The 10,851-nt window shown below is 46.5% G+C and overlaps 1 long non-coding RNA gene across 1 annotated transcript; it reads left to right on the plus strand.

Annotated features, from left to right (window-relative positions):
* Positions 1–220: 220 nt before the first annotated feature.
* LOC144095407 (uncharacterized) lies at positions 221–6,371 on the plus strand. The gene is made up of 4 exons (XR_013306727.1): positions 221–305; positions 446–508; positions 649–771; positions 6,303–6,371. It is a non-coding gene; the product is annotated as an uncharacterized LOC144095407 (long non-coding RNA).
* Positions 6,372–10,851: the final 4,480 nt, after the last annotated feature.

A 10,851-nucleotide genomic window follows, 5' to 3' on the forward strand; every position in this document is an offset into this window, starting at 1 on the left:
GCCGTACTATTGCCATATAAAAAAAAAACTGCACCTCGAAACAAAACAAAACAGCTTGTAAAGGCATTCAAACTCAGGTTTAAAGTATGAAACCATTGAAAGCGCTGAAAGCTCTAAATACGGTGAAGCGGATAAGTACTATAGCGGCCGAAGCCGCCACCTCGTGAGCCAGTCATAACCGCCGTAGCGCGTGCGTGCTAGAACACCGAACAGACGAAAGCAGAGACGCGCCATCTCGCAACTCAACTGCTGCTCCTTACGCCTTGAATTCGCGTGTTCCTCTACCCAAGGATCTTATCGTTGCTGTAAGTGTACCGGTTCTAATTAGTCTGCCTCATGCACGTTGGCAGCTCTGTCGGTACTGCCTGCCTTCGGTCCTCCTCTTACGTTCACTGCGGTGATTTTTACTGCTTGGTGGTGTTGATGAAAGCTTTATTTGAAACAGGGGAATTTCAGACACTGAGGACCTTGGGCCCCCACTCGGCACCACTGCGCAGAACTCGTTGTGGTAAGTGTACCGGTTCTCATTCGTCTGTCTCTTGCACGTTGGCAGCTCTGTCGGGACTGCCTGCCTTCGGTTCTTCTCTTACGTTCACTGAGGTGACTTTTACTGCTCTTTGGTGGTGATGAAAGCTTTATTTGAAACAGGGGAGTTCCAGACACGAAGGTTCTTGGGCGCCCACTCAGCCCCACTGCGCGGCCCCACCTAAAACGCGGAGGCTCCAGACCGGGTCCTAGGAGGACACTAGGGTGGTTCAAGCCTCCCAAGGGGTAAGGTGCTCCAGGCACCGCAGGGGAGGGTTCTGTTTCGTACATAACGAAATCACTCCACTGTGAGAGATGCATTACTAGGAGCGGCATGATTCTGCTCAGGCTGTATTATCTATAAACAAAGATAAATTATAAACTTGGCCTGCTTCCAAATTCTCACTCCCGGTTTCGCGTCTGCGAAGTTGAAATGGTTCTCTGAGCCATTGAACTTTCCCTGTCGCGTTCATTTGCGATGAACCGTTGGATTACATTGTTAAATTGCAAGCAGTATACTCAATTCTTTTCGCGCTTGATTAAGTGCGACGGGTCACCTTTTAATCGCAACGGCCCGCCACATATCCACGAACCCAACACTCTGCTTCCCAGCGTGTCATTGCAAACTATTTAACTTCTCTGTCCGAATAAATTGTCTCTCTTTTTCACGTCCGTTTTAAAGGGACACTGAATGATATATATGGGCATATTCTAGTGCAACAGATCCGTATAAGTGGTCTTTGAGGGTATTCGAGTCAAATTTCTGTGTGGACCCTATAGTTTAGAAATCATTTTTAAAAAATTGCTGTTGGCCTAGCTCTGTTAGGCCAGGATATACGTATCGAAAGCGTGGCGACTTCTGCATCGGAAGAGTTAATATATGAAACCCGTGCATTCACTAGATGCGCATTTATTTAACATCAAGCCCTTAGCCGTTATGGTGGAGTGCTAGCGTCTCTGCCTCAAACGCCAAAGGCCCTGGTTCGATTCCCAGCCTATACACATGTTTTTTTTTTATTCAGTGAGTGTGCGGGGGTTTCAGTGGCTCCCATAAATAGTGCGCCACCAAATACGTTGGTTAGCGGTTAAGCGCGTAAGGGCGGGTACGGGCGGCTCCGCAGCGAGGAGCGTGGTGTGACGTCATGCCAGATGCCGCGGCGAGCGCGAGGCGTTCCCCAGCTGCAGCAACACCCTCTAAATACTTTCTTCAGGCCTCTCCAGGCCCTCCTTTCCACACGCGCTACGTCACGCCAAGTGTCCGGTCAGGCTGCTCACCAAGCGCGGCTCCGCTCCGCTCGGTTGTCTCCCTCGATGTGCTCGCGCTTGCCCGGGCAAGCACAGACACGAACGCAGTCTTGCAGTGAGCGTCTAGCTGCTGCTTGAGTCTTTCAGCCTGGCGTTGGGTGCATTTCCGTTCGCTCCTCGCACGGCTGTGTCTGTTTCGTGTGGCCGTTTCTTGTGTGGCGTGCGTACCTGTGCTAGCGCACGAATGGGAAACTGATTGCCTGCCGTGTAGCGAGTGCAACTTCGTGAAACATGGGCCGGTGCTGTGTTCCCGGGTGCCGCGGGAACTACCAGAATGGTCCCAAAGTACGTGTTTATTGCTTCCCAAGAGACGAAGTACGAAGAAAAGCCTGGTTGCGAGCCATTCCACGGAAGGATTTCACACCTACAGAGCATTCGAGGGTAAGACTCTGAAATATTGCTTAATAGGCGCTGGTAATTATCTTAGTTGTGAGCTGTCGCTCCCGGAAAGGCATGCTGTCTTTGTAGGCAATGATATCACTTCTTACACTTATGTATGAATTGTCCAGGAAGCATTTAGTTCTGTGGATGTGCATAAGGCTTGTGTAAAAGCTGTGTAAATATGTAAAAGCTGTTCACTATTCAGACTCTTTTTACTTAGTGTTTTAGGCAATGGAGAGTCATGGCGAATGGCCTTGCTTCATTTTCTCGTGCAGGTGTGTGAACTGCACTTCCACGCAGGCGACTTCATTACGACGTTGTCACACCAAGATGAACTGACAGGGAAAATAATAGAGGTGAAGCGTGACAGGCTACAGTTGAAGATTGATGCTGCGCCTTCTGTTTTTCCAAACTGCCCAAAATACTTGTCCTCAACGCCTGGACGGAGTGAATCGCCAGAGACGAAAAAAGCAAGAAGGGAAAACGCTGCTTTGCAGGAGGCTATGAGGAAGTCACTTCAGTCTAATGAGCTTGAACAGAAAAGAAACAAAGTTTCATCTTACGAGGAGTTCAAATCTAAGTTGCCTGGAATCTGCAACACGAAATTCTGGACCGTTTCTGTCGATGAGCAGTGCGTTAGGTTCCTTCTCATCGAGAATGATCCTTCACCTAATGTGAAATGCGCCTTGGTAGTTCTCCCTGATCTGTCACTTTCTGTTTTCTTGAATGGAGTGAAGCTTCTGTCGCTTCCTTCAGGCAGGATTCTGCCAGCTCAAGTATGCGACACCTCCAGCCTGTCCTTGCTGCTAGAAGAACTCGAGATAGGCTTGCATAATATACCTGAGGTGACGAAAGAGTCGAAACATACTAAAGTATTGCAGTTTGTCGGTTCACTGCTTGCAGACCTCATTGAGGACAGTGATACGACGAAAGAACAGTCTTCTTTGCTGAAATTTCTGGTTGAGCAGATAGAGCTTCTCCTCGCGAAACAGCATGTGTATAGCGCAGAGCTGCTGGTATTCGCCAGTATTTTGAATCCAATTTCTCCTCACGCATATCACTTCACAAGAGCTGCATCAAGAATCATTCTGCCCCATCCTTCCACACTGCGCCGTGTTTGCTCAAATTACAAAGCTGACCCTCTTGTGGAGCAAAATCAACCGCACTGTCTCTCCTACATCCGAGAACGAGTCAAATCAATGAAAGACCACGAGAAGACAGTGACCCTGATGATCGATGAGATCCACATAAAACCATACTTCGACTACAAAGGGGGCACAATAGTAGGATCGTCGGTTCATTCAACGGAACCAGCAACAACAGCCCATGTGTTCATGGTACAATCACTCCTTTCTGCAAACAAGGACGTCATTCACATATTACCTGTGAGCAAACTGAGCGCAGAAATTTTGCACGAGCATGCTAAGAACATAATCATTAATGTTGAGAAAATGGGGCTCAAAATTATCGCTGTGATAACGGACAACAATGCTCTGAACCGCAAGATGATGTCGTTATTTGCTACAAGTCCTCAGGTGAGCATTGTCTATCCCCATCCAGCCGATAACGCTCGCCCTCTTTTCTACGTGGTCGATCCTGTGCATCTCTTGAAGTGCATTAGGAACAATTGGATTAACCAGAAAAACCCTGGAACATGCCTCTATTTCCCTGAAATGGACTTGAGTGGAGCAATGCCCGAAGGGCCTCCTCGTATGAAAGCTGCTTCTTTCGCAGCTGTGCGGCAGCTTTATTCTTCAGAGAAGACGTCGCTTGTGAAGGCTGCTTACAGACTGAACGCAAAAGCCGTGAATCCAACCTCAATGGAGCGGCAAAATGTAAAGCTCGCTCTCGACGTCATTAATCAGTTTGTTTCAAATGCCCTCAGGACACATGGTTCCGCGTTCAAGATTCCTCAAGCTGAGTCGACTGCTCTTTTCATTGACGTTATCCTCACATGGTGGCAAATAGTCAATGTTAAGACCCCTTGCAAAGGCCAGAGGCTAAGGGACAGCATGCAAGACCCTGTAAGGTCTGTTGATGACACACAGTTAGCTTTCCTGAGCGGCGTTGTGGACTGGTTGGACGCTTGGGCAAGAATAAACATCACCAGTGGCTCGCTGACGAAAGAGACTCACAGTGCTTTGCGACTGACATGCTATTCTCTGGTAGAACTCTCGCGCTACTGCTTAGAAGAACTTCACTTCAAGTACGTACTGCTGGGCAAATTTCAGACGGATGCGCTAGAAGACCGGTTCGGCCGTTACCGCCAGCTGGCAGGATCACAGTACCACATTTCCGTGCGTCAGCTCTACGAATGTGAGAAGAAGCTTCGTCTTCAAAAACTTTTGACATTTCCACGCGAGGAAACAGAGTTTGAAGACGTAAGTGAGGATCTTGTCCCATGCAACTTTTCTGTGGCTGTCAGCGACGACGATATTACACACGCCCACTCTGACATGGATGCTATTGTCTACATTGCAGGATACGCTGCTCATGCTGCTTTAAAGAAGCTTTCATGTTCTGCTTGCTTCAGCACATTGGTGATTGAAAATCGAGAGATCGAAGCGGAAAATACTGCCATGATAGCTAACCTGTCGAGAGGAGGGCTGAAGTTTCCCCAGCCATGCACAGTTCACATGGTACTGATGACTAAACTAGTTGCAGAGAAGTTGTCTTTTGGAGCAACCGCGGAAGATTTTCTCTCCTGTAGAAATCAACGTGGTGTCGTGATTTCACAGACGATTTCCCTCCTGGACGAACACGACATTGAGACATGTGAAAATGGCCACACTGCACAAACTCTCCTGCGCTTGGTAGTACGCGTTGCAACCAACGTTGTTCTAAACAACTTTTGCAAACTAAGAAATGATGCCATACAAGACAATGCGCAGCAGAAGGCCGCAGCCCGGAAAGCAGCAACGCTTAAGAAGAAGTAAGTTTTATTCCCAAGCAATAAAAATGCTTTGCGCACACTTCATTGCTGGTGTCTCGTCGTTTTTTATTGTAAGGGTCAGATTAGCTGTACAAATACTCAACAGCGCAACATTATTGTGAGTGTCATTATTGCTGTGTGTGAAAGCTTTAAGCAAAACACAATACAGAATAAAACTAACACAATGCGCAGTAGACGGTGTTTTTTTTTTCAATGTTCACGAACTTCTACTTTAACAACTAGATATACGCATGTGCGGTCTGTGCGGATGGATTTTACCGCACGGCAGACATCATGTACGTGATAGAACCTAATAATTAGATGATTAATTGAAATTAACTAATCAATTTTTTATTATAATGACCAATAATGCGAAATTGGCGGCCGTATGCTAAATTGTTTATTATAAAAAACTGTATTAGCAGCTCGAACTTTCTTGACAATAAGGTGTTCTGCAATAAAAAAATATATAAAGCAGATAAAATGATAGCCTAAGGCGCGCACAAACTAGCGAATTTCTTTTCTGCAGCAACGACAAAAATGAAAATGAAGGAATCACTTATAAGGCAGCTACGTACGGCAGTACCCGAATAGTGCAGACGGGCGCGGCGCGCTGAAATCGCGGAGCGCGGGGCCTGCACGGTCCCTTGGCGTGACGTCACGCGGCCGGTGGAGAGGCCTTAGCATTGAGAGGGTGTTGGCTGCAGCCGCTGCTAGGCGACGGCTCTGTTCCTCCTCCTCGGGAGTGCCACAGCGAAATCTCAAGTTCGTGGCCAATGTAACTCGCTACAAAATTTCTGCTCGTAATAGCTCGCAACCGATTAGGGCGGCACCTCACCTCCGAATCCCGATGACGTCAGTGGGCAGTCTGGGTATGTCTGGGCGAACTTCAAGGCTCGCCCAGACTGCCCACTGACATCATCGGGATGCGGCGGTGATGTGTCGCCCTAATCGGTTGCGAGCTATTACGAGCAGTTTTTAAAAATGATTTATAAACTATAGGCTCGACACAGAGCTTTCATATTTGACTCGAATATCCGCAAAGACCACTTCTACAGATCTGTTGCACTAGAGTATGCCCATCGAAATTGTTTCAGGGTTCCTTTAGAACGACTGTTTTCTGACATATTTTACTGTTCGTTTGTTTATTTTCCTGCAGACTTATCGTTAAATGGCGTCAAATGATGACATTCCTGTAAAAGTGGCCGTCCGTTGCCGCCCGCTCATATCCAAGGAGATTATAGGAGGATGCCAGGAATGCACCGTGCTAGAGCCGAGCGAGAAGACTGTGGCTGTTCGTGGTGAAAAAAAGTTCACCTACGACTACGTCTTTGACCAAGACTCTAGCCAAGCGGCTGTATACGAGACCTGTGTCTCCAAAATTCTGCCAAAGATATTCTATGGTGAGCATACTTCTCTAAAATATACGCCCCTCCCCCCTTCCAGTTCTTTCCTTTCTGATCCCGCCACTGGGGTAGGTCCGAGAATCGCGAAAAGGTCAGTCAGCTGGCACCTTGCTTACATGCGACTTGGGGTGAACAACGGTGCTGGTGCCACAATCAGTGCAAGAATTTTGACGATGAAATTCGTCGTCAGATTTTGATAAGTGTGTCATTTGGCTCCGACAAATGTGATGTTTACTTCTTAGGTGTGTTTCCTCAGCACCCGTTTTTAAGCTTTCAAAATTCTTGTTGGCTTCAGTCATCCTGCTTTCTTTGCTGCTACTGCTCGCATATGCAAGCTGCCTTCCTGGCTGACATGATCATCACTTATAATCATTTATTATACCCTTAAATGCCCTGGGTGGGGTAATACATAAGGGAGAGAGCAGGTAGCGCATAAAAATAACACAAAAATTGTTGGCCAAAACGACCATGAAACAGTCAAAAGGCTCAAGTACAAAATCACGCTTCAAGTGATAGAGGCACTGTAATGATAAGAGGAAGCAACAATTTATGGCATTATGGCAAGTAATGGCAAGATGACATGTCAGGCATTGTTTGCATCTAACAGGATCACGTTCGATTACAACATGGTCAGGAGGCTGGTTCCACTCCTTAATTACGGCTGGCAAAAAAGATTTGTTAAGGGTGTTAGTAGGTCCATGTAAGCGACAGATGCTCATAGAGTTGAACAGACGATATGATGTGTGCACTGTTGGAACTTGTAGAGAATCACGGAAATTGGGGAAGTCTTGTGGTACAGTTTATGGAACAGACAGAGACGAGAAAATTTACCTCTAAAGGGTAGTGGGCGGGTACCGAGAGGCGTCTTAAGACTGCTGATGCTGTAGCGAAAGTCATAGTTTGAAGATATGAAATGGGCGGCGCAGTTCTGGATGGATTAAATTTCGTTAATTAGGTACGTCTGATGGGGGGATGCGTATTCGAGCTTCGGGCAGATAAAAGTTTCGTATCCAAGTTTACGAATGAATAGCGGTGATAGCGAAAGTGACCTTCTAATGTGTACCCTGTGTACTGTACGTTGTCAGTGCACGTTAAAGAACCCCAGGTGGTCGAAATTTCCGGAGCCCTTCACTACGGCAGTGTACTAAATGTCAGCAGCTAGTTTTGTGATATGCTGATTCTATGTTAGTTTATTGCTGATAAGGACGCCTAGGTACCTGTAAGACTCAACCTGTGATATGATAGTTGAGTTTAGTGAATACTCATACGAAATGTTAGAACGTTTAAGTGAGACGTGCATGAATTTGAATTCTGCTGCGTTCAGCTCCATCATCCAATTTGAGCACCAAATTTCAGTTTTACGTCAGTCGTTCTGAAAGGTTATCTGTTCATGGTGAGAAGAAATGCGACGGTGTAACGCGCAGACTTCGGCGAACAGACCGATGGACGATGCTATGCGAGAGAGGAGGTCATTTACGAAGGCTAGGAAAAGCAACGGTCGAAGGACAGAGCCTTGGCGCACCCCGAGATTACTTTGTTAATGGCGGAATGACATCCTCGTATGACTGTGTATTAAAAGCTGTTCGTGAGGAAACAGTTAATCCAGGATAAGGTCAGGCATTCGGGAGGCGCTGCGTTTGATCCCCAGTGCCGCCGGGTACAAATCGGTTTTCTAATGGGTACAAGATTTCCCGCCGCCTGGTGCTCCTCTCTTCTGCGAGGAGATGCTTGGGAAAAGGGTCTTCGACCAAACCGTTGCGTTGACGGGCCAGTGATTCGTTCCGCCGTCAAGCAACCCTAAGTCCGCCTCATGCGGTAAAAGCCCCCTTGTGTCCCTTCGAGCCTACTTATAACGGTCGCTATTGTAACGAACGCTCGGTTATTACGAACGAGGGCGGCGTTCCCGTCAAAACATGCGTTATGGTGTGGCAATGCGTCTCACATAAAACGAACAACCGTGACCATACCACCCGGTTATGTAGCGAATGAGGAAGCACCGTTAAAACGCGCGCTTTCCGCCTCTGCGCGCACACCGAAGAGTACCCCAGCCTCCATGGTCTCCCCCAAGAAAGTGTTAACTACCCCCCCCCCCCCCCAGAAAAAAGTAATAAACAGCGGCATTGTAACTTTGGAAGCAGTATGACGGAAGCAGTATGACGGGGCAGTATGAATGGAAGCAGAATGACGGGGCAGTGCTGTTGGAAGCGAAACTACGGTCCACGGCCGGTTATCAACCAATGGCAGCAATGCGAGAAGTTATGTCTGCTGGCCCATCCCATCACGTGGCCTGCCTTGTGTACACGCAATCGGATCTCCACCTTCTGCCCTGCTGCCGCACACAGACAGCGCGTAGACGCCTACCAGTGGGCATCACTCTTGCTTAGCATGTCGGCACCAATAAATGAAACTGAAATCACACAGTACCCGATGTTTTTCGTGTGAACCGCTGGCCCCTACCTATAGTTTGTCGGTCTATGCAGCTTTACCTCTGTGCAAATTATTCTTGAAGAACCTAGTAAATGCGGCGAGCTGTCTCTTTGGTTGGAGTCCAATGCGCTGCTCGAACGTTTTACACAAGGGTGGTGCTTACTGCACGAGAAAAGCACTGCGCGCTGCGCACACGTCCTTATAACTTTGTCAGGACAGAAGACAAGTACGCCAGCCTACCACCAGTTTCCGCCAACGCCTCAGTCGCTTTCGGTGGTACAGTTAAGATTTATCGAACTCTGTTAGATCAAATTATGCTTTATATCCAATAATTGCTGAGCACCGTAAAGCTACAATGTGAATGTATAGGGAAATGTACGGCTATAGCGTACAAAACTTAGCCGTCACATCCGATAGATCGAACTTCGGGCAACACCGGTCCAATTGAGAACCAGAGATATTTTAAATCTATCCACAAATAGTCCCAATCATTTTGAGATACACGTGAAACATCCGTAAGATCATTCACAAGAGAACATCTGTTAGTAGACATCCGCTGGAATTGCATTTTGTGATATCATCAAAATGTCGCTTTGTGCACATCGCTGAGACTCAAACAGGTGACTTTCTGTGGACGTTCACAAATAGACACGATTAATTTAGGCAGGATCGCGGTAGCATCACAAGAAACTCATTTCATTTGCCTTGTCTGCTAATAGGTTAACGAAGGTCTCGGTTCTGGCAGTCTTGATGCCGTAGGTAGCATAAGAGAGTTCTCTCACAGTTCCCGCCCTCACCGTTAAATGACGTTTACGTCACACTCGCGGTAATACAGGACGTTCTACGTCCACCGCTATGGTCGAGGGTGGCGCTGGTGAACTCTCTCAAGGTTCGCTTACACTCAATAAACATAATACCCACGAGAGCAGCAGATTGGACAGCCGTCGCCGTAGCTCAGTTGATAAGAGCATCAGACGTGATATTTGGAGGTCGTGGGTTCGGCTCCCACCGTCGGCATGGTTGTTTTTCTGCTGCTTTATAAGTAATCTTCTTTAGGCGATAGATTAATCTAAGTATTATTATCCCACTGATTAGCACTACACATTAAAAAATGAAAGACAAAAACATTTCCCTATGCACCTTGGTTTCGGTTACTGTTGGCTCCCTTCATAAGTTTATCAAAACGAGCCCCTCATTTCCGTTACCTTGTCTGCTAATTGCTTAACGAGGGTCTCAGTTCTGGCAGTCTTGATGACATAGGTAGCATAAGAGGGCTCTCGCACATTTTCCGCCCTCGCCGTTAGATGACGTTCCACGTCACACTCCCGCTAATACAGGACGTACTACGTCCGCCGCTATGGACGAGGGTGGCGCTGGCGAACACACTCATGGTTCGCTTACACCCAATAAACATAAATTTCCCCGAGAGCAGCCGATCGGACAGCCGTCGCCGTAGCTCAGTTGGTAAGAGCATCAGACGCGATATTCGGAGATCGTAGGTTCGGTTCCCACCGGCGGCATCGTTGTTTTTTCTGCTGCTTTATAAGTAACCTTCTTTAGGCGACAGATTTATATATATATATATATATATATATATATATATATATATATATATATATATATATATATATATATATATATATATATATATATATATATATATATATATTTATATTTATATATATATATATTATCCCACAGATTATCACTACACATTAAAAATTTCTTTTTAAAAACACTCCCCTATGCACCATGGTTTCGGTGACTGTTGGCTCTCTTCATAACTACACGTATATATATATATATATATATATATATATATATATATATATATATATATATATATATATATATATATATAGCAGACTTTTTAAA

Source organism: Amblyomma americanum, chromosome 1 (genome assembly GCF_052857255.1).
Source record: "Amblyomma americanum isolate KBUSLIRL-KWMA chromosome 1, ASM5285725v1, whole genome shotgun sequence".
Taxonomy (NCBI): domain Eukaryota; kingdom Metazoa; phylum Arthropoda; class Arachnida; order Ixodida; family Ixodidae; genus Amblyomma; species Amblyomma americanum.